The sequence below is a fragment of the Malaclemys terrapin genome, chromosome 12, assembly GCF_027887155.1.
Source record: "Malaclemys terrapin pileata isolate rMalTer1 chromosome 12, rMalTer1.hap1, whole genome shotgun sequence".
In the NCBI taxonomy this organism is placed as follows: domain Eukaryota; kingdom Metazoa; phylum Chordata; order Testudines; family Emydidae; genus Malaclemys; species Malaclemys terrapin.
This window is the reverse complement of record NC_071516.1, coordinates 25,693,814-25,716,784: the sequence shown is the minus strand read 5'-3', so window position 1 is coordinate 25,716,784 and position 22,971 is coordinate 25,693,814. Positions and strand designations below refer to the sequence as shown.

Below are 22,971 nucleotides of genomic sequence, written 5' to 3'. Positions count from 1 at the left end.
AGCATGCAAAGTGCAAGGGTGGGGTACATCTGACCAGTGCAGGGCCCTGCTGACTTGTTAGTCACTTGGAACAGGAAGAAGAACCTGAGCTGGAAGGGACTCTGGGTGCAGCCCCTGGGCACGGGGACAACCTGCGCTGGGTTCCTGTGCCCTCCCACAATGGGCTCTGGGACCAGCCCCTGGGCTCGGGGAGAACCTGCGCTGGATTCCTGTGCCCTCTCGCAATGGGCACTGGGACCAGCCCCTGGCTCAGGGAGAACCCCTGTGCTGGGTTCCTGTGCCCTCCCACAATGGGCTCTGGGTGCAGCCCCTGGGCACGGGGAGAACCTGCGCTGGATTCCTGTGCCCTCCCGCAATGGGCTCTGGGTGCAGCCCCTGGGCACGGGGAGAACCTGTGCCGGGTTCCTGTGCCCTCCCGCAATGGGCTCTGGGTGCAGCCCCTGGGCACGGGGAGAACCTGTGCTGGGTTCCTGTGCCCTCCTGCAATGGACACTCCCTGGCCCGTCCACAATCAGGTTTCCATGACATTTTCCCGCGTTGCTGTAGCGCCGGTGCAGCCAGTGGCGAGCCCCTGGGGGAAGCACTAGCAGAGGCTGCTGTCAGCAGGGTCATTGCTGGGTGTCCTGTCCAGGTGCTAGAGCAGTGGTGGGAGAATGTCACAGAGCCCTTGGAGCAGACGCAGCCAGCGGGCCCTCAGGCGGCTGAGGGAGGGGCATGAGGCACAGCCTGTATGGGACCCCCACCTGGCCAGGAATAGGAGGACTTGGCCATGTGACACACAAGTTTTCCGCTCCCCTGAGCTGGAGACAGAGAAGCCACGTGGCAATTAGCTTTCAAAAGCAGGCACTGCCTGTCCCTGAGCCCCGAATTTACAGCGTCAGGTCTAATGCAGCCTGTCCATTGTCAGGCAGGCTTAGCGAGATGGCAAACGCAGCTGCACACAGTGATGGGGATTAACATCCTGGAGCGTAACGCCAGCAGCAGCCACCCAAATGACCAGCTTCGCTAACAAGTCCTCCACACTAGGGCCCTCGTCTCCAATACAGCCAGCACTGCGGGGGTCACCGCTCCCGGGGCCATTAGATCCAGCTGCTCTGCTGAGAGATGCTCCCACTCGCAGTGCCTCAGATGGATCCACCACAATACAAGGCCCTCCCAAATGGAACCACTTCCCCAGCCCACCCCAACGTATTCTTCTCTCCCTCCATCCCAAGCAACGCAGCTCATCCCAGCAGGCGGGAGATGGGCAGAAATCTGCCTATGCCCTGCCACAGATTCACCCTCACGTTCTCTTCTACCCCCAGACATGGATCCCAAGGATCAAAGGATCCAGTGTTAATCTGCCCTGGGGCAACACGGGCCTTTTCATTTAGTGAAATCAGGGGACCAGCTGCAGGCATTTCCTGAGAACGATCCCTGCAAACGGAGCCAAACCAAGGCCAGTGGGCATTGGGCCCAAATCCTGGATCACCCCAGGTGGCAGGCTGCCGGTGACGGGGAGCATTTTAACTAGTGGGATTGCCTAAAAACGCCCAGAACGCCTGGACCACATTTCTAAATGGGGGTGGCTGCAGCCCCTTCCCAAAGGGGGATCTGACACCCTGGGAACTAAAAGGGGAAGTCACCAGCCTGGAAGGATCAGAGGGGAGGGTGGGAATTCAAACTCAAAGCTAATAATCCAACAGCTTCAGTAGAAAGCAACTTCAGCCCCACGGCTATTCGGGGCACTGACCTGGTATAGGGCCCGGGCAGCACCCTGGCCCAGGCGGTGCTGTCTTCCAACTGAGCCAACACAGGGTATCTTCCATAGCAAATTCATGTTCCCCCCAACATGCAGTAAAGAAAAGCCCCCAGGGCTGCAGTCAGCCCGACCCTGATGCATAACCACAGCGCACCTTGCGCTCCCTGCTGTCTGACCCCCACCGCGGGATAGTCCCCTTGAAGCACCGGGCTCTGTGAGATGACGTGAATGGGGGCACAGGGCCAGTCTATACAAGAGGCAGCTGTGTGTGCCCGTGGTCCCTCCTACCCTGGCAACAATATAAATCTCTCTGGGAGGAGGGAGAAGGCAGACACCCAGGAATGGGGCGCCTACGCTGACCATGCTTTGGCTTTGTGTTCAGGCCTCTAATCCCAGTGACAGGGAGCAGCAAGTCTCCCAGCCCCTTGGCTTTCGTTTCGCTGGTCTCCCTAAGGCACTCCTAGCTCCGCAGCGGAGCTGAGCAGCAAAGTGCTCTACAGGAGTCTCCCTAAGGCAGCAGCGAGAGGGCCCATCCGGGCTGGCCCCTATCCAGCCTAAGGCCAGCGCTCCTCAGTGCAGCTGAGGGAGACAGAAGCGGAGCGCTCCCATACCTCACCCAAGAGGCTGTGCAATGAAGCAATGCGCTAGCAAGCCCCACCTAAGCAATCAGCTCATGCCCTAAAGCACGAGATTTGAATAACCAAATCGGTATCTTCGTGCAATTACTTACAGGGATCAGGAAACCATCCAGCTTTGCTCTGAAATCCAGCCCCCGCCCTACTCCTTAACAAGCTCCTGCAGGGCTGACTTCCACAGGCTGGCTACACCCTGCAGGGAAACCTGCTGCTTTTTAGCCGGCTGCCCTTTAAAGGGGACCGGAAGAGGGTGGAAAAACGAGGCCTGACCCGTTTTCATGAAGAGGTTTTTGATTTGGGTTGGCTTTTAATTTTGGAAAGCTCAGCTCTTGTCTTGCTCCTTTTCGCTGGAGGTCTCCTTGGAAAACCGGAGAACGAGTGGGATTCTGACTTGGCCAGAGAGTGACCTTATGAGCCAATGGGAGGGAAGGGGGGGAATTTTTAGTCAGACTGTTTAAAACTCACTTTGCTGACACCTATTTAATTCAAACCCCTGACACACAGCTGGGAAAAGGCTCTTTGGGAGAGAATCGCCAGCCCCCAGCTCCTTCATCAGAGCCCGAGGAACCTGCCACTGCTCCAGCAACAGAGAAGGAAGGCAGCACCAGGTAGTTTGATCTTTCCAAGTAAAACGGGGGCAGGGGAAAGAATCTTTAAAAGCCTCTTTCCATGGCATGAAGAAGTGAAACACAAAACCAGCATGTGCATTTGAAACAGTTGTTCCCCTTTTTCTGCAATCCTCTTATGTGCTGGAGCAATGTGCCCTTTGCGACATTATCCCACGCAGCCCCTCCCCTGCCCTGGCTGGCGAAGCGGCTCAGCGATGGGCAGTGCTAATCGCTTACATCACGCCTTCCTAAGCGTGCATTTTAGGCCCAAGACTCAGGTCCAGATTTGGTGCTGCCCCAGCTCCGTTCAGCCCATCGGGGAACTGGGAGATGCTCTAACCTACGGTGGAGGGCAACAGCCCCCAAGGGACCATCTGCCAACTGGGGATCGCAGGAGCTCAGTTGGCCCTAGCCATGCCTCTGCCACATCTCTCCTTGCCCCAGCACACCCTGCGCTAGGAGCTGGCGAGACCGGCCCCGCTCCGCTTCAGGCTTCCAGGTCTTCTCCCTCCTGGACGCTGTGCTGCTCCACCTCCTCCCCAGTGTGACATGTCCCTGTGCTAGCTCCCCAGCAAGTCCACAGAGTCCCACCACAGCCAACCCTCCCTGCCCACCGCCATGCCTGGGCAACCACCCAGGCTCAGAGGCACATGTTAACTGGACGTATTCGGACTGAAACCCTGTCCCCAGGCCCAAGCGTAGGCTCTGGGCTTCCACACTGAGCTTCCAAAAAAGGAGCCCAGTCTACAGCAAGCAGGAGCCTTTCTGTGCTCCGTTCCAGGGGGCTTTTCAAAGGTACAGGCCACGCCCTTCCGAGCAGCACCTAGCAGGCGTGAGGGGAGGCAGGGGGGTGGGGAAGGGGTCATGACCGTGGTCAACTACATGTTGCGTTCAGCAGCCCGAGAGGCCAGAAATTCTTTCTGCTGTATGCCAGGTTGCACTGAGTGAAGGCAACTGCCCTGCCCAGGCTGGGAAGCTACAAATAGGGACAGAGGAAAAGCCAGGGACCTATCTTCAAATGCACTGCGGCCAAGGAGGGGAAAGGGCAACCATGCTGCTAAAAACATGAGGCCAGAGCCAGGGCCGGCTTTGGGTTTTTGACCGCCCCAAGCAAACAAAAAACAAAAAAACGAGGCGGCCAGAATGGCAAAGCAAAAAAACAAAAACAAAAAGGGTGCAGGGGGACCCCCTGCACTGCAGATGTGTCCCGGCTAGCGGGGGGAGAGAGAGGGAGAAAGAGAGAAGGGGGGCGGCTCTGCGGCCCCGCCGCCTGCCGGGAGGGCTCTGCGCTGTTCCGGTCAGCTGGGAGGGAAGGACATGGACTGCCCTGCCGGGCTTGCTGCAGGGCGCTCCCGTCCTCCGCGCCGCTGCCCCCTAGAGGGCAGCCGGAGCAGACCACCACAAAAAAAAAAAAAAAAAAAGCGGCCGTGCCGCCCTAGGATTGGGCGGAATGCCGCCTCCTACAAGTTGCCGCCCCAAGCACCAGCTTGCTTGGCAGGTGCCTGGAGCCGGCCCTGGCCAGAGCTCAGCTCCTGTAGGCTGGTCGTTAGGATTGGCAACTTTCTAATCACACAGCGACAAAACAGAACGCCCCTGCCCCGCCCCAGCTCGCTTTCTCCCTCCCTCCTTAACTCTTCCCCACCCTCACTCACTTTCACCGGGCTGGGGCAGGGGGTTGGGGTGCAGGAGGGGGTATGGGCTCTGGGCTTCCAGGAGCCACGCGGAGCTAGGGCAGGCAGGGAGCCTGCCTTATCCCCGGGCCTCCCGCTGCGCCGCTGTCCTGGGGTTTTACTGGAAAGTGCCAAAGGCAGCCATATGTAGGGGGCACTGCCTCACCGTCCAGCACCATTCCGAACTCCTCATCTGTCACTCTGAAGCAATTGCCAGTGTCTCCCAGGCTGAAGATAGGAAGATGCCACGGTTACGGCAGGGACAAGGGAAGGGAAGGTTGCATTTTAACAGTGCCTGAACCTGGAAACATTCCTTCTAGATTCCAGCTCTTCTGCAGGTTCCTAAACCCTTGCTCAGCTCGGGTGCAGGAAGCAGCGTTAGATTCAAATAGAGGCTAAGTGCATGGCAAGGCAGAGCAGTATGACCTGCTGCAGACAGCGTGAGCCAAGGGGAATGGAGGGCCCTCGGAGAGGATATGGGATTTATCACTAGGGCACATGGTGGGAGATCTCCCTTAGCTCGAGTGAGAGGCTTATGTTTTTTGAGCTGAAGGCCCAGACTGCTAGTCCGAGCTCCATGTGTGTATTATCTGCATGCAGGGGTGCATATCCCTATTCCCTTAAAGGGGGCTCTCTGAGCCAGTCCGTGGCTCACCCTGGACTGCTTTGCACTGCCATAGCAGTAGCTTCTGCAGACATACTGGGGCTCTAACGGACCATTCCCATGGGGGAGCTGAGTCAAAAGCCCTCAATAATTAAAAACCAAAGCAGTGCTCTGAGAGCATCAGGCCAGGCCTGTGATGTAAGTGGCAGAGACCAAGCCATGGAACACTGATGAAACATCTGCAGGCACCACAGGTGAAATGCACTCAGCTCCACCAGCAATGGTACATGGATTTCTAAGCACCCATTAGCCTCCCGCCAGGGGGCTGGGGGTATCCAGAGCAGTGCCCTGATCCTCATTCTCTGAGGGGGAGCGGGACACCTTGAAGCAGCTACCATGGTAAATCAGAGATACATTCCCCCTCCTCCCCCAGCTGTTTGGGCAAGAAACCTCCTTACATATTCCCCACTTTGACCCGGTCTCCCCACCCCCTTCTCAGGGATGGGCGGTTAACTGGCACGGTGACATGGGCCATCTGCCAGCAAACCCAGCTTCTTAGCCCCAGCCAGTCCTGGACACATCCCTGCACTGTATCAGGGCCAGGGGGTAGCCGACTCAGGCTGAGCCCCATTGGGCCGTGCCCTAAGGGACAAGCAGTGCCTCACACCTTTTGGAATACACCTTCCCAACACCACTCAGACCTTGTCTACAGTGGAGCTTTGGTCCCTGGCGTAGCGGCAGTGGAGAAATCATGTCCACACTAGGTGCTAGCAATGGTGCACCTAAGCCAGCGGCTGCTGCCATGGCCTACAGCAGAGGCAGCAAGAGGGTCAGGTTAAGGCAAGGACTCAACTCCCAAGAAGTTCAGGCAGCAGCAGAATTGCTTCTTATCCACCATGGCTCCATTTCTACTCAAGCCTCAAATACGGCCCAACCCATGAAAGCAGATCAACACCACACCCGTTCCTTTCACCATCGGAGATTGGTGACATGAGTAAAATGAACTGTGTGGTCTGGACCCTCCTTCCAACCCATCAGTGGGTGCCACCACGGGCCATGATTAGCTGTTTCTGCTCAGGAGAGATCCAGGACTGGAACAGCAGGGGGCTGAATGGGCAGAGTTGGGTGCATCAGCAGAGCTGAGTAGAGGCCCAGCTCTGGGGATGGTTAGTAATGACATGCATCAGCAGAGCTCCATGTGTGCTTGAGGGGTACCCAGGGCTAGAAGAGCAGGGGAGGTGGACGGAGGGCTGGCCGAGCTGAGTGGGAAGGATTTGGTCCCCACAGCATGATAGCCGGCACAGGCCTGAGCGTGCTGTGCTGCCACCCCATCTTCAAACCACCTTTCGCCCAAAGGCAAGATCTGTGAGACTTTAAACCACCCTCTCCCATTAGGGAGGGAACCGGAGAGAGAGAAAGGCCAGGACAAAAAGACAGAGTGACTTGATCAACGCCTTCTGGCTGCCACCCCAACCAGCTGAGCTAAACTAGCCAACAACTTCTCCCTGCCACACTGAAGCCCCACTCCAGCACCCCCAGCTCTGTGTGCTTTGGCTGTCTCTGCCCAGGGAGATGACATTGCTGCTGCTGGCAAGCTCCCTGCTGTGTAAAGGGGGTTCTGGAACGTAGTGCGCCGCGCCCCCCACTCCCTCCATGCTCTCTCACCTTCTCCCTCGATCCCTCCTTCCAGCCCTTCACTCTCGCTCCCTCGCTCTCCCTGGCTTTTCTTCTCCTCGCTCCCTGGGCTTCTGCCTTTCCCTGGCTCTCCTCTCCCCCCTGTCCTTCCGCCCTCCCCCTTCCCACTGTCTCTTCCCCTGCCCACAGTCCGTGTGGCTCACAGGCAAGCAGGGCTGTGTGGAGCTTTAATCACCAAAGTTCAAATGAAAGAAAATCCTTTTAACAGCGTTGTCACAGCTCATCTTCCGGGCAGCCCACGGGGCAGGCCCTGCCAGCAGGAGACACCGACCATTTTCTGTCTGCTGCAAAGCTGAGTCACTGGGTTTCACCCCCTCACCGTCCAGCACATACACACACACACACACACACACACTCATAACAACCCTCACTGGGTAGGAAAGACTGTTTATTTTTACTAAAACATTTACCATGCTCCCATCTCTGCCTCTCCAAGCTCTCCCCCGCCCCAAGGATTTCTCATGCGCTCCAAGGCCTGTCCCGATTTCCCTCTCTAAAATGTCCCTATGCATCCATGTCAAATGCTGACAGGCGTGAGAACATGTCTGGCCTCTAAGGGTATGTCTGCACTGCAATGAAACACCCAGGGCAGGCCCATAGCAGCTGGCTCAGGCTGTGGGGCTGTAAAATTGTGGTGCAGCCCAAGCCTGAGCTCTGGGACCCCAGAAGCGGGGAGGGTCTCAGAGCCCAGACTCCAGCGCAAGCCCGAACGTCTACACTGCAATTGTACAGCCCCGCGGCCCAAGTCAGCTTACATGGGCTGACCCAGGGTGTTTAATTGCAGTGTGGACATACCCGAAGAGTACAGCCTTGAAAACGGTGACCCTTTTATGTCCAGGAAAGCTATTTTGGGTTGGGGTTGTTCTTTTGAAAACAATGATTAGTTCTATTTCATGGTGTCCCTTGCCTGTCTGGGCAGTCGATAACATTGCCCCTGGGCCTTATCTCTGGAGCGATATGAAATACAGTCCCAAACTCCCCAAGCCCTTTCTGAAATTGCTGTTCTGTAATGTATGCGGCACCCAGAGGACACAGGACAGGGGACATCATAGGTTAGTATCAGTAATTGTTCGTATTCTGGTAGCACCTAGAGAACACAGGATGGGGCAAGGGGCGTGTGAAGGAGAGCTTGGAGAGAAATGGTTTTCCTGTTGCAGGGAAATTTTCAAGGTTTCGAACATTTTTCCCATCCCAAAGCAGGACAAAACAATCGAAATCTCAAACATTTTTGCAAACCGAAAATCTGAAAAAAAAATTCTGTTCAAGTCAATGGAAACTTAGTTAATTTCAAAATGTTTCTGTCAAAGATTTTAAATAATAAATTAACAAATTCCAAAACAAAGTCATTTCAAACCAAAAAAACCTTAACTTTCGGTTTCAAAACAATGTCACAATGTCCTATTTTAACAATTTCCAACCTTTTTTTGGAGACAGGAAAAATGGCCCTATGCATCTGCATTGTTCGATAAAACAGCCTTTTGTCAAAACATTTTTGACCGGCTGGGGAATGAAGGGTTAACTTGGACTTGCGTAGGAAACCTGGCATAAGTCACTTGCCTCTTCACTACTCCTGACCCAGGCAACCATCCCAAACAAGTGCTAACAAACCTTTTAGATCACACTACAGCTGTCCACCTCTACAGTATTCCCTACTGTCCTCCTCCTACCCCCGCTGAGTCTGGAGCAGGTGTGACCACCTCTGTGGCTGGTGTTCCTGCCTCATGCCCCATGCACACCACTACGCCATTCCCGCTAAGGCTGGCACATGCCGCGAGAGAGCTGAATTCTTACTCTACATTGAGCCACGTCCTGTGTGCTGTTCATGCTATGGATTCGAATTCCGCACTGACAGCTGACAGACAGCAGAGTTTATTTCTGGCCGTCAGAACTCCTGAAGCCGAGCTGCAGAACAGAGTGTGCACCTGGCCTGCTCCCCACCTGGCTGCAGGGCTGTGAGCACATTCACGTGTTTCCCACCTCCAAAGGGAACTCATTTCCTTTAGAGGCCAGTGCTGCTGCAGAGGGGATCTTCGCAGGGCACAAAAGCCTGCCAAGAGAGAATCGCCCAGGGCTGGCGCGTCAGACCTTCAGATATGGCAAACATCACAGCTATTCCTGCAAAGTAAACTCTGAGCGCTCCTCTGCCTGCATTCCCCCCTCCCTCCTCCTCTCCCCCCCCAACCCTGCCTCCTCTCCATCCTGCCTAACCGCTCCCCTCACAACCTCCAAAAAATAAAGGCCGGCTGGATTGTCTGATGAGTTTCTCTCTGTCAACGTCTGGGGCAGAGAAGCTGTGAGACAAAGCACAGTTATACAGGGAGTCAGTTGACAGCTCCCCGAAACCTGGCACCTCCTGGCTTGTGGCTCTGGTGGGGGGCGTCACGAAGGAACAATAGCTATGGGGCAGCCCCCAGCTACTCCAGTCCCTGCCTCTCACAGCAGGAGTCACTGAAGCAAGCTCAAGGTAGAATCCTCCGAAAGGGCTACTGTGGAAACCAGCTCCACAAGCTACATGGATGTGTTGCTAATAATCTAACAAGGAGCTCCCACTAAGAATCTGTCTGCTATGGTCTATGGAATGGGGAGCACATGCCTACAGAGAAGAGAGATACTGAATCTGTTTATTTGTTTTCCCATTTAAGTAAATGCACTCTCTCATACCCACAAATCAAAGAAAGACCCAACACTCAGAGACTTAACACAAAGGTTTTCGTGGAAATCACTATACTTTGAACTTGCACATATACTCAGGGTTAGATAAATGTCTATCAGGGATGGTCTAGACAGTATTTGGTCCTGCCATGAGGGCAGGGGACTGGACTCGATGACCTCTCAAGGTCCCTTCCAGTCCTAGAGTCTATGAATATATGAAAATATCAAAGCACCTATTCAAGGCAAAATCCTCTCCTGCTACCTCCATTCTGCAGCCCAGGCTGCCTGCCCCCTAGAGTCCCCCTTGGCACCTGCTCCCAGCCTCGCCCCCTTGCCTCGATCTGTCTGACCAGACCAGTTAAATATTGATGTGACAAGGGGGGTGGCAGAGGATGTAGTGGTCTGTGCCACGCAGGCTGGGCACCATTGGCAAACATGCCGCAAAGAGCAGGGCTGCCCCTCCCAGCCAGCACACAACCAACCGGGGTGCCCAGAGCCAGGCTCCCAGCATGGGAAGGCAGGAGTGGAAAGAAAAAGAGTGCTCATCTCCTTGCAAGGGGGGAATCTCCTCCCTACAGTCCACACAGTGACTCTGAGCCCCCTCCCTCCTTCCACACATGTCCCACAAGACAGCCCCTCCTTTCCCCCCACTTTTCCCTGCCAGAGCCATGCCCCTCCCTTTCAGCGCTACCCATCCTGTGCCCCCAGCACTGTGCCCAGCCTCCTTTGCGGGCTGCAAACACTGGCGCTGCCTCCCCACCTCACAGCCATGTTGTTCATAAATAATGAGTGTCTGGCTTTTATCAGCTCCCTTCGCTCCAGGCTCAGCCATAAAACACCGAGAGCCCCTGTGATGGAGACGCCAATGGCTGGCAGAATCCGGCAAGCTACAACCCTGGGCTCAGGCGCACCCCACCCAGCACAGCTCAGCACGCTCAGGTGGCGGGGTGTCGCAGATAACAGGGGGACGAATCTGCACAGAGCTAGCATTATCATCTGTATTCCAGCCATGGCATGTTGCCCCGACTGCAATCACGGTCCCGGGGTTCTAGGCCCTCTGTGCACACATGGTAAAGAGACAACTCCGGCCCCAGAGAGCTTGCAACTAAATAGATAAGACAGAGAGGGGAGGTGACTTACCCAAGATCATACAGCAAATCTGGGAACAGAATCCAGCTTTTCTGCCTCTCAGGCCTGTGCCCTGCCCACTGGACCCCACTGCCACTCAGAATAGATGGCCCCCTGCATGTTGTGCATGAGGCTGGACAGAGCCAGACTTACCACATCTTAATGGGTACAGTAATGCCAGGCAATAATCCCCACCACAGTTCCAAGCACTGAACAGCATTAGGATAAGGGCTGAGGTTAGGATTAGACTGTTTCCTGGGTCCCTTCCTATGGCACCTCATGGCTTAGGGTTACCATACATCCGGATTTTCCCGGACATGTCCGGCTTTTTGGGCCTCAAATCCCTGTCCGGGGGGAAATCCCAAAAAGCTGGACATGTCTGGGAAAATAGGGAGGGAAGGCCTGGCAGTGTTTGGCCGGGGCCGCTGGGGCTGGGGCCGGCGGTGCGGGGCCGGGCCGGGGCCAGCGGTGCTCGGCAGGGGCCGGGGCCGGGGGTGCGGGGCCGGCGCGGTGCTCAGCTGGGGCCGGGCCCGGGGCCGGCGTGGGCACTTGGCCGGGGGCTGGAGCCGCGGGCACTTGGCCGGGGGCGCAGGCACTTGGCCGGGGGCGCGGTGCTCGGCCGGAGCCAGGGCTGTGGGCACTTGGCCGGGGGCCGGCGCGGTGCTCAGCCAGGGGCCGGGAGCCGGGGCGGTGCTCAGCCGGGGGCGCGGGCACTTGGCCGGGGCCGGCGCAGTGCTCGGCCGGGGGCCAGCGCCCCAGGGCCCGAGCCGAGCCGGAGACGCCGGGGCCAGAGCCTCTTGGCCTGGGCTGGCCGGCCGCCAGAGGGAGCCGCTCGGCCAGGGGGGCCAGACTGGGCCGCGTCGCACCCCGCCCCAACCCCAGCTTACCTGCTGCCTCCCTGTTTCAGGCTTCCCGCGAACATTTGATTCGCGGGAAGCAAGGGAGGGGGAGGAGCAGGGGGTGGAGCGTTCAGGGGAGGGAGCAGAGTTGGGGCGGGGCTGGGGACGGGGCGGAGTTGGGGCAGGGCTGGAGCCCCATGGAGTGTCCTCCTTTTTAAAAATTAAAATATGGTAACCCTATCATGGCTACGTAGTTGCATCCTCTCCTCCACTGCTCTGCAAAGCTCTGCTAGCATCAGGCACCACATGGCAGGGACACGGTGCGGCATTCAACATGAGGGCTTCTCTAGTCATAGCTGTATCGACACACAAACAAGACCCAATCCTGACCTAGGGTTGCATGGCAGGTGCCACTGCTTGGCAGCTGAGCGAGGTTATTGTGGGGTTTGGCAACATGCTCCCCATGGGCATCCTCAGTAACATGTCACACTGGCATGACCCTTGTGTCCTCTAAATACTGACATGGCCCCACCACCGTCGGATCAGAGCACCAGGGCAGCACATTCGGTTGGTGAGGAGAGGTCATGGTTGGGATCCCCCTGCCGGTGCAAACACTGCACAGGTATAAGCCAAAGCAGCCAGAGGCATCTTTAAAGTACACGCTCAGTGGTAGTGCAAATCAATAGGCAAGCATGGGTTACATGGACCCTCTGTACCCGACCCAGCTGTTTCAGGCCTCCCGCCTTGCTCTTTGGCTCAATTCGTGTTTTTAGCTTTGGAGGTGCCCGGTTCACTCCCTGGCAGGGGCTGATATGGCAACAGCCAGCAACTCGCCTTCTGCTGCACGTGACACTCATATGCCATCCAGATGCTGGGAAGGGGGGAATGCCTTCGCTGGGGTTCTTGTCCTTATCAGCTCTCACTCTGGATCGTCAGAGCCCAGCTTGAACAGTCGCATTTCTCTCACGACAGCATTGTGTGTCTGCCAGGTAGCCAGGGTACATGTGCAGGGGCCGTTACTCCATGGCTGGTGTCATCTGTGCTAACTCAGCTACAGCGGAGCGGGCTGGGTTCCAGTCTAGCGTGGGAGTCACGAACAGACATCTTGGCTAATTTCGCAGGGCAGAGTCCTTGGTGGTGGTGATGCATGAGCCAGAGGGAATCCTGCTTGACTCTCAGACGCCAGGCTCGGTTTGCAGAGCTTGGAAGCTTAGGGGAAAGCCCCAACCTTTCACTTGTGAAAATCAAGCAGATGTGATGTGGAGTCCCTGGGAGAGGATACAGATGAAAGCCATGCTGCCATTTTACAGAGCAGGGCAGTGCTGTGCAGCGTTTGGCTGGTCGCATGAGCTTATTCACAGAGTTCACCTTCCTGCTTCTCCCCCCCCTCCCCCTCCCGGATCATCCTCCTACTCCAGCTAGAGCTTTCTTCCTCCCCCTGCCCCCCCAGCTCCCTCTGCCCGACTTCCTGCATTGTCCTCTCCCCACAGAGGGCCCCTTGGGTGATGCTCAGTGTTGACGTCACACAGCGTGTTTCCAAACAATCCAATAGGCAGGAATGTCCCAGTTGGAAACGATCCCAGCTTGGGTTTGGCATGTCCAAGCAATCCTACTAATATTGACACATCCTGGCCTAACAGCAGCGACACGGTGCGCCATGGCATGCCACCCTCAATGGTGCCTGCTGGGCTGCGGGAATCCTCAGAAACATAAATGCCCTCGGCGTGTTGTTCCCAAAGGGGAGGAGCTGCAGCCACCTACCTGCAAGGCCCTGAACTGAACGTGTCTATCTCTGGGGTGAGCCTTCACTGTACCCCTCTAGCACCCTCGTCCTTGAGTGATAGTGGAGCCCCCATGCGCTGGAGTGACAGCTGAGCCCTCCTTCTTCTCCCACTCACTCCCTGCCCTGGCAGAGTTACCCCCACCATCTCGCCTGTCCCTTTTGGGCCCTGCTATTCCTTTTCCTTGTCAACTTTTTTCTTTCCTGGATGGTTTGGGGATCTTTTTAATCCTGGTTTCTTTCCCGTCTGCTGGCTCCTTCGCCCCCAGACCCGGGCACAGATCTGCAGTGTAGGCAAACTAGATCCTGGCTCATGGAGCTTCCTTCATCTTCAGGCCCTTCTCCTCTGCCAGGACCCCTCAGCTCTGCTATGCCCCAGGCAGGGTAGCACAGCTCTAGTACAATGCACACCTTGCTGTAGGTGGCCGCGCCTGGCCACGGTTCCCCTGAGCAGCCAGTGTGGAGGTTGCACCATCTACGTACATTTCTAGCTTAGCCAAACGCTTATATGAGGCCCATCAGGATGACTCTCGGCACCCCCAGCTGGCCCCAGTTTGACCTGTCAGAGCAGGAAGAAGGCGGGAGCCAGGCCGACTTCCCACAGCTGTGGACCCGGCCCCAGGTACGTGTCTGAAAGCTCTCGGCACAGGGCGGGCAGAGACAGGGCAGCACAAGTAAAGACACTCCTTCTCTAACCATATTGAATCCTCCTGGACCACCCTTCCACTAGATCCGACACTGCTCCCCTCTCCCGGCATGGGTGCAGGGCCCCCTGACTGCAGCGCTGCTCCCCCGTCCTGCAGGGGCAGGGTGCCGGGAGGCCATGCTGATGGGCAAACACTTCTCTGTCTGCCGTAAAGCAGAGATCCAGGAGGGTGCTGTTGTGAGTGAGTCAAAGTGGGGTGTGGGAGACACAGGCAGATTGATCAGACCCCCTCTCCTCTAGTCGCTTCCCCCCAGAGTGGGGGGGCGGGCACCCCAGGGTCTGTCCTGCAGAGGAAAGAATTTCTTTCCCTCAGATGCCCGAATCCTGACCTTACTTCACCCTGCTTTACTACCCTTAGGATCAGACACTGACCCTGCCCAAAAGACCCAGCACCCTAGCAGACCTGAGCTGGCAGGAGCCAGTGAGGGTGTGGAGAGATGGCTAGAGGTGGGGGACGCCAGTGTGGGAGGGCTACATGGGAGGCCCACCTCTGTTCTCAGTTACATCACTGTTTGGGGGTCAGAGTGAATAATCAGGTGAATATGAGGCTCCCATTGTGATGCTGTCGTCAAAAGAGCTATAGCATCCTTGGATGCATAAATGGGAATCTCGAGTAGAAGCAGAGGGGTTATTTGACCTCTGTATTTGGCCTCTGGTGCGACCGCTGCTGGCATACTGTGTCCAGTTCTGCAGTCCACAAGTCAAGAAGGATGTTGATAAATTGGAGAGGATTCCGAGAAGAGCCACGAGAATGCTTAAAGGATTGGAAAACCTGCCTTCTAGTGGTAAACTCAAGGAGTTCAATCTATTTAGTTTAACAAAGAGAAGATTAACGGGCGACGTGATTAGTTTTCAAGTACCTACATGGGGGACAAATATTTAATAAAGGGCTCTTCAGTCTAGCAGAAGACACATAGCATGAGCCAGTGGATGGAAGTTGAAGCTGGACAAATTCAGATTGGAAAGGAGATGTACATTTTTAATGGTGAGAGTAATTAACCATTGAACACTTTACCAAGGGTCGTGGTGGATTCTCCAGCCCTGAAAATGTTTCAATCACGATTTGCTGTTTTGTGAAAAGATTTGCTGTAGGAATTACTTTGGGGCAGGTCTCTGGCCTGTGTCATACAGGTGGTCAGACTAGACGATCCAGGTCCCTTCTGGCCTTGGAATCTATGAAAATCTGCAGTAATGAGAGGAAGGATGCTCCAGTGATCGGCACAATGGTCTAAGAATGGGGAAACCTGGGTTCAATTCCCTCCTCTGCCACAGACATCTGGTGTGACCTTGGCTTAGCCACTTAGCCTCCCTAGGCCCCAGTTCCCCATCGTACAATGGGGTAATAGCACTGCCCTGCTTCTCAGGGGTGCTGGGAGAAGAGAGACATTACAAATTGCGAGATGCTCAGCTAGGACAGTGACGGGGTTGCAGAAATACCACAGATTCACACCACATTGAGGTAACCCTCATGACTTCAGTGGAGTTAATGAGACAGATTCCAGCCCCAGGGAAGCAGTGGGTTTGAAGGAGAAGGGAATGCGCCCTCAGCAAACAGAAAGAGGAAGCCTGCTATGAACACTAGGGCAGAGCAGTATATGCATCCCCATACATCGCACCAGTGATCGAGCTGGGATAGTCCCAGCCAAGGGCCCACGGAACAAAGCTCTTGGAGCTGCGTATAGCGGAAAAATGATCACGGAGACCACAGAGCAGAAGGCACCAGGACATCCTCATCGTGTGCTTAGAACCAGGCAAGAGAGTTTGGGGAAGGGGACCATCTCTCTGGCTCCCACCAAAGAACAAACATGGCTATATCCTCCCAGGAGCTTTGTTACCATAGGCACCAATTCCCCAGGTGGCACACGTACACGGCCTGCACACACGATCCCGTTATGCCAAGAGGAAATCACTCCATGACCAGCTCTACCAGCCTCCCATCCCCGCTCCCTGAGGGCCACCTGTGCTGTTGAAGGCATGTCACAGGGACAAGAGGAGATGCAAAGTAGAGACACAGTGTTGGACTCTGAAAGCCTCTACAGCCACTAGCCCACACAGGAGGAATCTAACCAATGTCCCACTCAGGTTACTGGGTTTGGTTTGGTTTTTCCTTTGCAAAAAGCCATGAACAAGGGCAGCCGCTGTGCTGGAGGGTAAGGCCCTGCTCCCCACCTGAGTGCCCCACATGCTGCCTAGGGTGACCAGATGTCCCGATTTTATAGGGACAGTCCCAATATTTGGGGATTTTTCTTATATAGGTGCCTATTACCTTCCCCCCCCCCATCCCAATTTTTCATACTTGCTATCTGGTCACCCTAATGCTGCCACTCCTCCTCTTATCGGTGCCATAGCTGCCCTATATGCATGTCAGAAGTTGGGCATCTACCCATCTCACTTGGTAATACCCCACCATGAACAGATACTGCCCCAGCTCATCCATTCTCTGCTGGGTCTGTCAGAACCAGGCCCCACTTCTTTCCTCATCTGAAGCCTTGGGTTTCTCTCGCTCCAGTTTGGCCACACTTCCACTCCCCTGGCTGTGCTGAAGTGTCTCCTGATTTACAGCGGAGAGAGTGAGAGGGGAATCGTGCAGCGACTCGAGCCGGCCCCCCTCCTTGTTCCCATGCAATAAGTTACATCTGGCTGTAAACGTTGTGAAAGCCACAGTCTCCCGGGATGGGATGAGACTCGCCGGATATAGGCTGGGGAGACAGCAAGGCTGTGGCAGGCTGGGAGTGAGACGTGTCCCAGGGAAAGGGTCACCACTGGTAAGTCTGTAACCGTGACTCTTAGCTAATGATTTCCCAAGCCTCCAGGGGCATCTCCAGCAGCTGTTGCATGCCCAGTCCCACCTCCTGTCCCTCGCTCCGGCCCCTGTGCCCAGCCCCGGGAAGGCCTGACTCTGCCCTGCACTGCACCAGTGTGCAGCAGGAAGTGAGTTAGAGGTGGGTCATCCCTGCCTGGTCACTGAGCCTAACACCTCCCTGGATCCTTGTGCTGCTAGTTGAGCCCCAGCACGTCTGAGCAGCCCTGAGGCTGCCCTAACTTGCCCTGGCAGGGGCATTGCGCTGTGGGAATGCTCCATCATGCCCCTAACACAAGGCCACATAGAGGGCTCCTGCGAGGCACAGAGCCAGCTCCTAACTGACTGAAGTGGAAGGATTCAGTTAGAGGCAAAAGCATCAGGTTAGACCCCCTGGAACCTCAGGGTCCTTCCCAGGCAGCTAGGACGAGGGGCAGCGAGCTGTCAGGACTGATAAAGTGCTAACAGCACACCAGGGGCCTATACTCAGGTGCATGGTGAGGGCAGCTCACTCAGAGGGGGCGCTAAGCCCCATCCTGCCTGCTTGGCCAGGTCATTAAAGATCCCAAGGAGTCTGCTGGGAAGCGCAGGGCTTTGTCCCACAATCCTTAGCCAGCCCGTCCCTGCGCCCTGTGCAAACGGGGCGGGACTGCCACAAATGCCTGAGGGAGCTAGTGCCCAGAGCCCATTGGCTTTTGAGAGAGCTGGGTGCCCAACTCCCATTGGCTTTTCAACTGCCCCTTGTGCCTTGGCAAGTCTGCCCCAGAGGAGGCTGCATTGCAGAGGTGGCAGGTGCACAGGGAGAGAGTTGGAAGAGAGCCTCTCTCACTCAGCGCAAAGGCTGGGCAGCCAGTGCTGGCTGCCACACCAAGAACAGCAGCCATTTGCCACCTGTGGCAGCCTCCCACCTCCCTCTCCCACACTGCACACGCATTGGGCATGGCAGCCATCGGCCCCACTCCCCCCCCTCCCCCCGCAGCCTGAGCGCTGTGCCAGACAGCACCAGGGAACCCCCACCACTGTGCTGGCCAGCCCCAGGGCACCTCCTGCAGCCTCTGTCTCAGGAGTGGGTGCTGGAAAGGGACCTGCACGACTTCCCAGCCCCCAGCAGTACCAAAGGGTGATATTGTGAGACAGGCCAGAAACCTACAGCAGGAAAGGTGAAGCCAGGGCGCAGTTGCTGGACTATCTGAGAGTCACTCACCCCAGTGCTAGCAGAGGGACCCGCAGCCACCGTCAGCCCCTGCTGTGCAGAGCATCTTCCAGCTGAGCCCTGCAGATGCGTGCAGGGCTATTAGCTGACCCTGCAATGAAACAGCGCATCGTGGCAAGCACTGTCTGGGACCCACGTTGGCACATCCACATTCCAGGGCCCAGCGACAAGGGCTGCATTCAGGCCTAAGCATACTGCTGGCTGCCAGCCCCAGGCAGCCAGCGATCCTGCTGCAGGCAATCAAGGGCTCACTGTCCCTCCTCCTCCTCCTGCTCCTCCCGTGACCCCTGTGCTGAATGAGAACTGCCGTCCCAAAGGCAGAGAGCACAAAGAGACTCCTGCAGACCAAGCCACCTGCCTGGCCTCAGCCCATCACTAAATAAAAGCCAAATGGGCCCATAGAAGGAGTCCGACAGCACAACATGGGCACGGCTCCTGCGCAAGCACCAGGGACCAGTCTGATCTCATTCCCATCCCGGTCAATCCAGTGCAGGGACCGCCCTTTGCTCTGTCTTTGTACAGCACCTAACACAATGGGAGGCCAGTCCATGGCTAGGGCTCCTGGGCCCACCAGACAAGTAACAGAGATAATACTGACTTCAGCGGCTTTGCATGGGCGTGAGGCTGACTCAGCTAGATAGGTGCATTTTTCTCTTTCTGAAACAACCCGGAGGAACTGTCCCCTTCTCTCCAGCCATCGTCAGCTACGGCTAGCTGGCAAACCCACCCAGACCATGAAGGAAGGTCTCCAAGCCAAGCTGTAATTCAATGTATGGGAATTCACCATACAGGCCCCATGCCCACACTCCAGGAGCGAGGACAGGTTCACTGCACTGAGGACAAGGGTGCCAGCACCACACATTGGGGTTACAGACACAACCCCTATCACACCACAGACACCCCACGCCTGCCCCTTTGGAACCACAGCCCCCCACTAACGACCCATGTCCCAGGACTGGCTCTTCAGGCTCTGGGGACGACAGCTCAAGGCTTCTCTTCCCTGCCCACTCCTTCCTGGGCACTCTGCCTTCAGCCGGATCCAGCGCCGGCGGCACAGAGACACAGCACCAGCTTCAACCAGCACCGTCTATGGAGCTACACTAGCTGGGGACGTGGCCCTTGAAGTTAACTTGCCTCCCCTAGAGAGCTCAGACCTCTCCATGCCCCTGTTCGCACCATTCCTTCCCCGGCTCACCCCCTCTCTGCTTCCTTTATATTATGCCAATTAACCCCCATTACCCCACAGACCAGCAACCATTCAGCCTAGGAACTCCGGATGTGCATTTAGCCCCCTTCACTCCAGCCTGTCTTTTCCCAGGGAGCTTGGGCCCCTTGATCACATTAGTCTTTTGGCAGCGCCTGCAGCTCTCCCGGTGGCATCACTATTTATTGGCTCGGTCCAGTTCATCTCTAATGGCCGGGAACGGGGGAAATCCTTCACGCCTTGATGGAGGAACGATGGAGGGGAACCAAGCACATCCACAGTGGGTTATTTCTGCTATGGTTAGTGCACCGAATCCCTGGGGAAAGCGTGAAGAAATAACCGGGGACACGAATGCAGTACCACCAACACCGGGCCGTCTGAAAGTATGAGTCAGGCCCCCAAAGTAATGTGATTCGCTTAAAAATCATGAGGTTTTTAAAAAAAATAAAATAAACTGGGGTTCTTTTATTGTTTCTGGTTCCGAGCCTTTGGGGTGCCCTTGGGTCGTGTTTTCTGGCTTTTCTCTGCAGCCACAAGGGCTAGAAACTCACTTATTTTTAAACTGAAAGCTGAGGTTTCACATGACTCCAGGAGCTGAGGTTTAAAAGAACACCACCTTGTGATAAAGTCATGAGTGGTGGCCACACTGGGTCTAGTACAGGGCAGGATCAAGGGGTATGTGGGACCCTGGAGAAGGGGGGCTGGAACAATTTGTATAGAAATCTGAAAGCCATTGAACCAAATTGTAAATCCTGTATATGATGGAAACCACTTCAAGCCAGAGGGTGCTGAAGCACCCCCAGCACCCTTAGTTCCAGCACCTATGGCCTGGAGGGAGCCAGCTGGTTCCATGATGTATTCGGTCTATGCAGACCACGCCCAGCTCCGTGTTTGGTGGGGGGCACTGGGCCAGTTAGGCTGTCAGTTCAGCAGGCAGGGATGGTGTCTATGGATCAGCAGTTTTCACTGTGCACCAGGACACAGACACTTCCGGTGTCTCCACGGAGTCCTGATTATCACTAGAGCCCTGCAAATCTGCAGATATTCGCGTACCATGTTTGCGGATCAGATGTGGATGGCTCTAATTATAACTAATAATAAACATGAAGCCTCCTCCAACCCAAACATCACAGGTTGGAGGTTTTTGCATCTGGGCTGGTTAGGAGGTAGGGGGCAAAGGTTTGAATTGCAGGAGCGAAAGCGGAATTAAGGCCCGGGGCCCCGACAGTGACCACCACCAATTCCATAACTTGGGAACGTGCAGGGATATTTTCCCAGGCTGCGTCTAAGTACTACGCATAACATTTGGAGACAAATCCATCTGCAAAATGAAACATCTGGGCCAGATCCACCATCAGAGTCCTCTGGTTCAGTCAATTACAATTCAGTCGAAGCCAATGGCGCTATCCCCATTCACACTCACTCAGGATCTGGCCATATATATTACATCCAAACAACGACATCAGAAGAACATTTAAGTTGCAAAGTCAAGCACTTCAAAGTCAGGAAATGCCAGAGTTAAGGTTGATGATGCAGCCTTGATTTTGGCCCCCTTATCCATGAGACAGCCTTTAGTTACATGATCGTAAACAGGGAGACAACATGACCTAGAGGCCAGAGCTCAGCACTGGGTCTTAGGCCTGGTCCCCACTAAGCCCCCACTTCGGACTAAGGTACGCAAATTCAGCTACGTTAATAACGTAGCTGAATTCGAAGTACCTTAGTCCGAACTTACCGCGGGTCCAGACGCGGCAGGAAGGCTCCCCCGTCGATGCTGCGTACTCCTCTCGGCGAGCTGGAGTACCGGCGTCGACGGCGAGCACTTCCGGGATCGATTTATCGCGTCTTAACCAGACACGATAAATCGATCCCAGAACATCGATTGCCTGCCGCCGGACCCTCCGGTAAGTGAAGACGTACCCTTAGAGACCTTAGTTCTGTTCTTGGCTCAGCTGCTGGGTGACCTTGGGGGAGTTACATCGCCTCTCTGTACCTCAGTTTCCTCATCTGTAGGACGGGAGTGATTGTAAAGCAATTTGAGGTCTGCTCACGACATAGAAGAGCTAGGTATTAGCACAGGACCCCTGCCTCAATCAGTGCACAGGAAAGATGATGCTTACTGAATGAGCAGCACTTCAACATTCGGTTTTCTCCTCTTTGCTCAAGGTGTGGCCCCAGGCCTTATTTATTCAAACCCTGATTGCAAGACAGACTGATTCACTTCCTCTTGGGCTTTTCCATGGCGCTCATGACAACAATATCCAAATGCTTTGCAAATATTCATGAATTTATTTCTGCAGCACCCTGGTGAGACGGGGGCTGTTAGTCCCATTTTACAGAGGGGGAACTCAGGCACAGAGAGATGAAGGTCAAAAGCATTCACTAATTTTGGGTGCCCAATTTGGGACACCTAGGAGGTTTTTCAGAGTACATTATACCTCACTTTATATGTTCAAAGCCCAGCACCCATTGACTTCAGTTACAGCTGTGAGCACTCAGCACTTCTACAAATCAAACCCCAGGGTCTCAAGTCGGGCTCCCAGAAAATGAGGAACGCACAATCAGTGACTACCTGCAAAATGTTTGGTTCAAGTGACTCTCCCAGCATCATACAGGAACTCTGAGGGCAGGGACACAAGCCAGTTCTCCAAGGCAGCATTCGACTGCCTTACATGGAACCATCCTTTCTCTTCCAGCCATCCCCTGCCTCATTCACTACATACCTTCCAACTTCTGCAACAGATGGCATAGGGGTCCTACAGACAATAGCCTCCTTCATTAAACAACCCTGACAGACCTCCACAGCACAGTCAGTCCTGTGCACTGAACGTAAACAAAAATAGCGTAATTACGTAACTACACACTGTATCCTCCTAATGCATATTCACAATGGCACTCGCATCCTTACTTCTGGCATCTTCCAACTTTTGAGTGCTTGACTTTGCAACCTTAAGAATGTTCCTTTCACATAGCTTTGGGGGTTTTGTTTTTTTCAATCTACTTTCCTAGGTTTTTAAAAAAAGCCAACTGAAAACACAGAAATTCCATCACTTGCCAACATACTGACACCCACATGGGTTATCAGCAGGGTTGGAACCTTTAGATCCATCGCACAGACCTCGGCCATTTGAGCTAACAGGGTAAATGAAAGCAGTAGTATGTTGTCATCCTGTATGTAGACCACCCCTAGAGGGGGATGAGACACACACTTTGCCAGTAGGTTACACCGATATTTGCTGAGAGCAGAGGAATGGTGAGACTCAGAAACCACAGAATCATAGGAGTGTAGGACTGGAAGGGAACTCAAGAGGTCACCTAGAATCTTGAGTTCTATTCCAGACTCTAGAGGGGAGTGTTCTCTAGTGGTCACAAACGATTCTGCCTCTGCCCTCCTATGCCCAGCTCCTTGCCCCAATCCCAGGCTCCCCCCAGGCTCCTTATCCAGCTAGTTCCAGTCCCTCCCCACCCTTACTCCCCAGCTCCCATCCTATCTGTCTTCCCTCCCTCCACAACCCCCAGTCCCAGTCTGCCCTCTTCAGGCTCCTTGCCCCAAGAGGTCCAGCTCTTGTCCCTTCTGCATCTGAGTCAGGCTGCTTCTTACTTCATGCTACCTCAGTGCCTACAGGGACAGCACCTCCCACCCTCAGTTCCTGTGCCCAGCCCCAGAGCCCTGCAACAGCTGGGGCAACAACTGCG

The 22,971-nt window shown here is 55.2% G+C and overlaps 1 protein-coding gene across 12 annotated transcripts in view; it reads right to left on the bottom strand.

Annotated features, from left to right (window-relative positions):
- EPB41L1 (erythrocyte membrane protein band 4.1 like 1) overlaps nucleotides 1-22,971 on the bottom strand; it is a 157,086-nt gene that overhangs the window by 65,976 nt on the left and 68,139 nt on the right. The gene's annotated exons all lie outside the window — the stretch shown is intronic.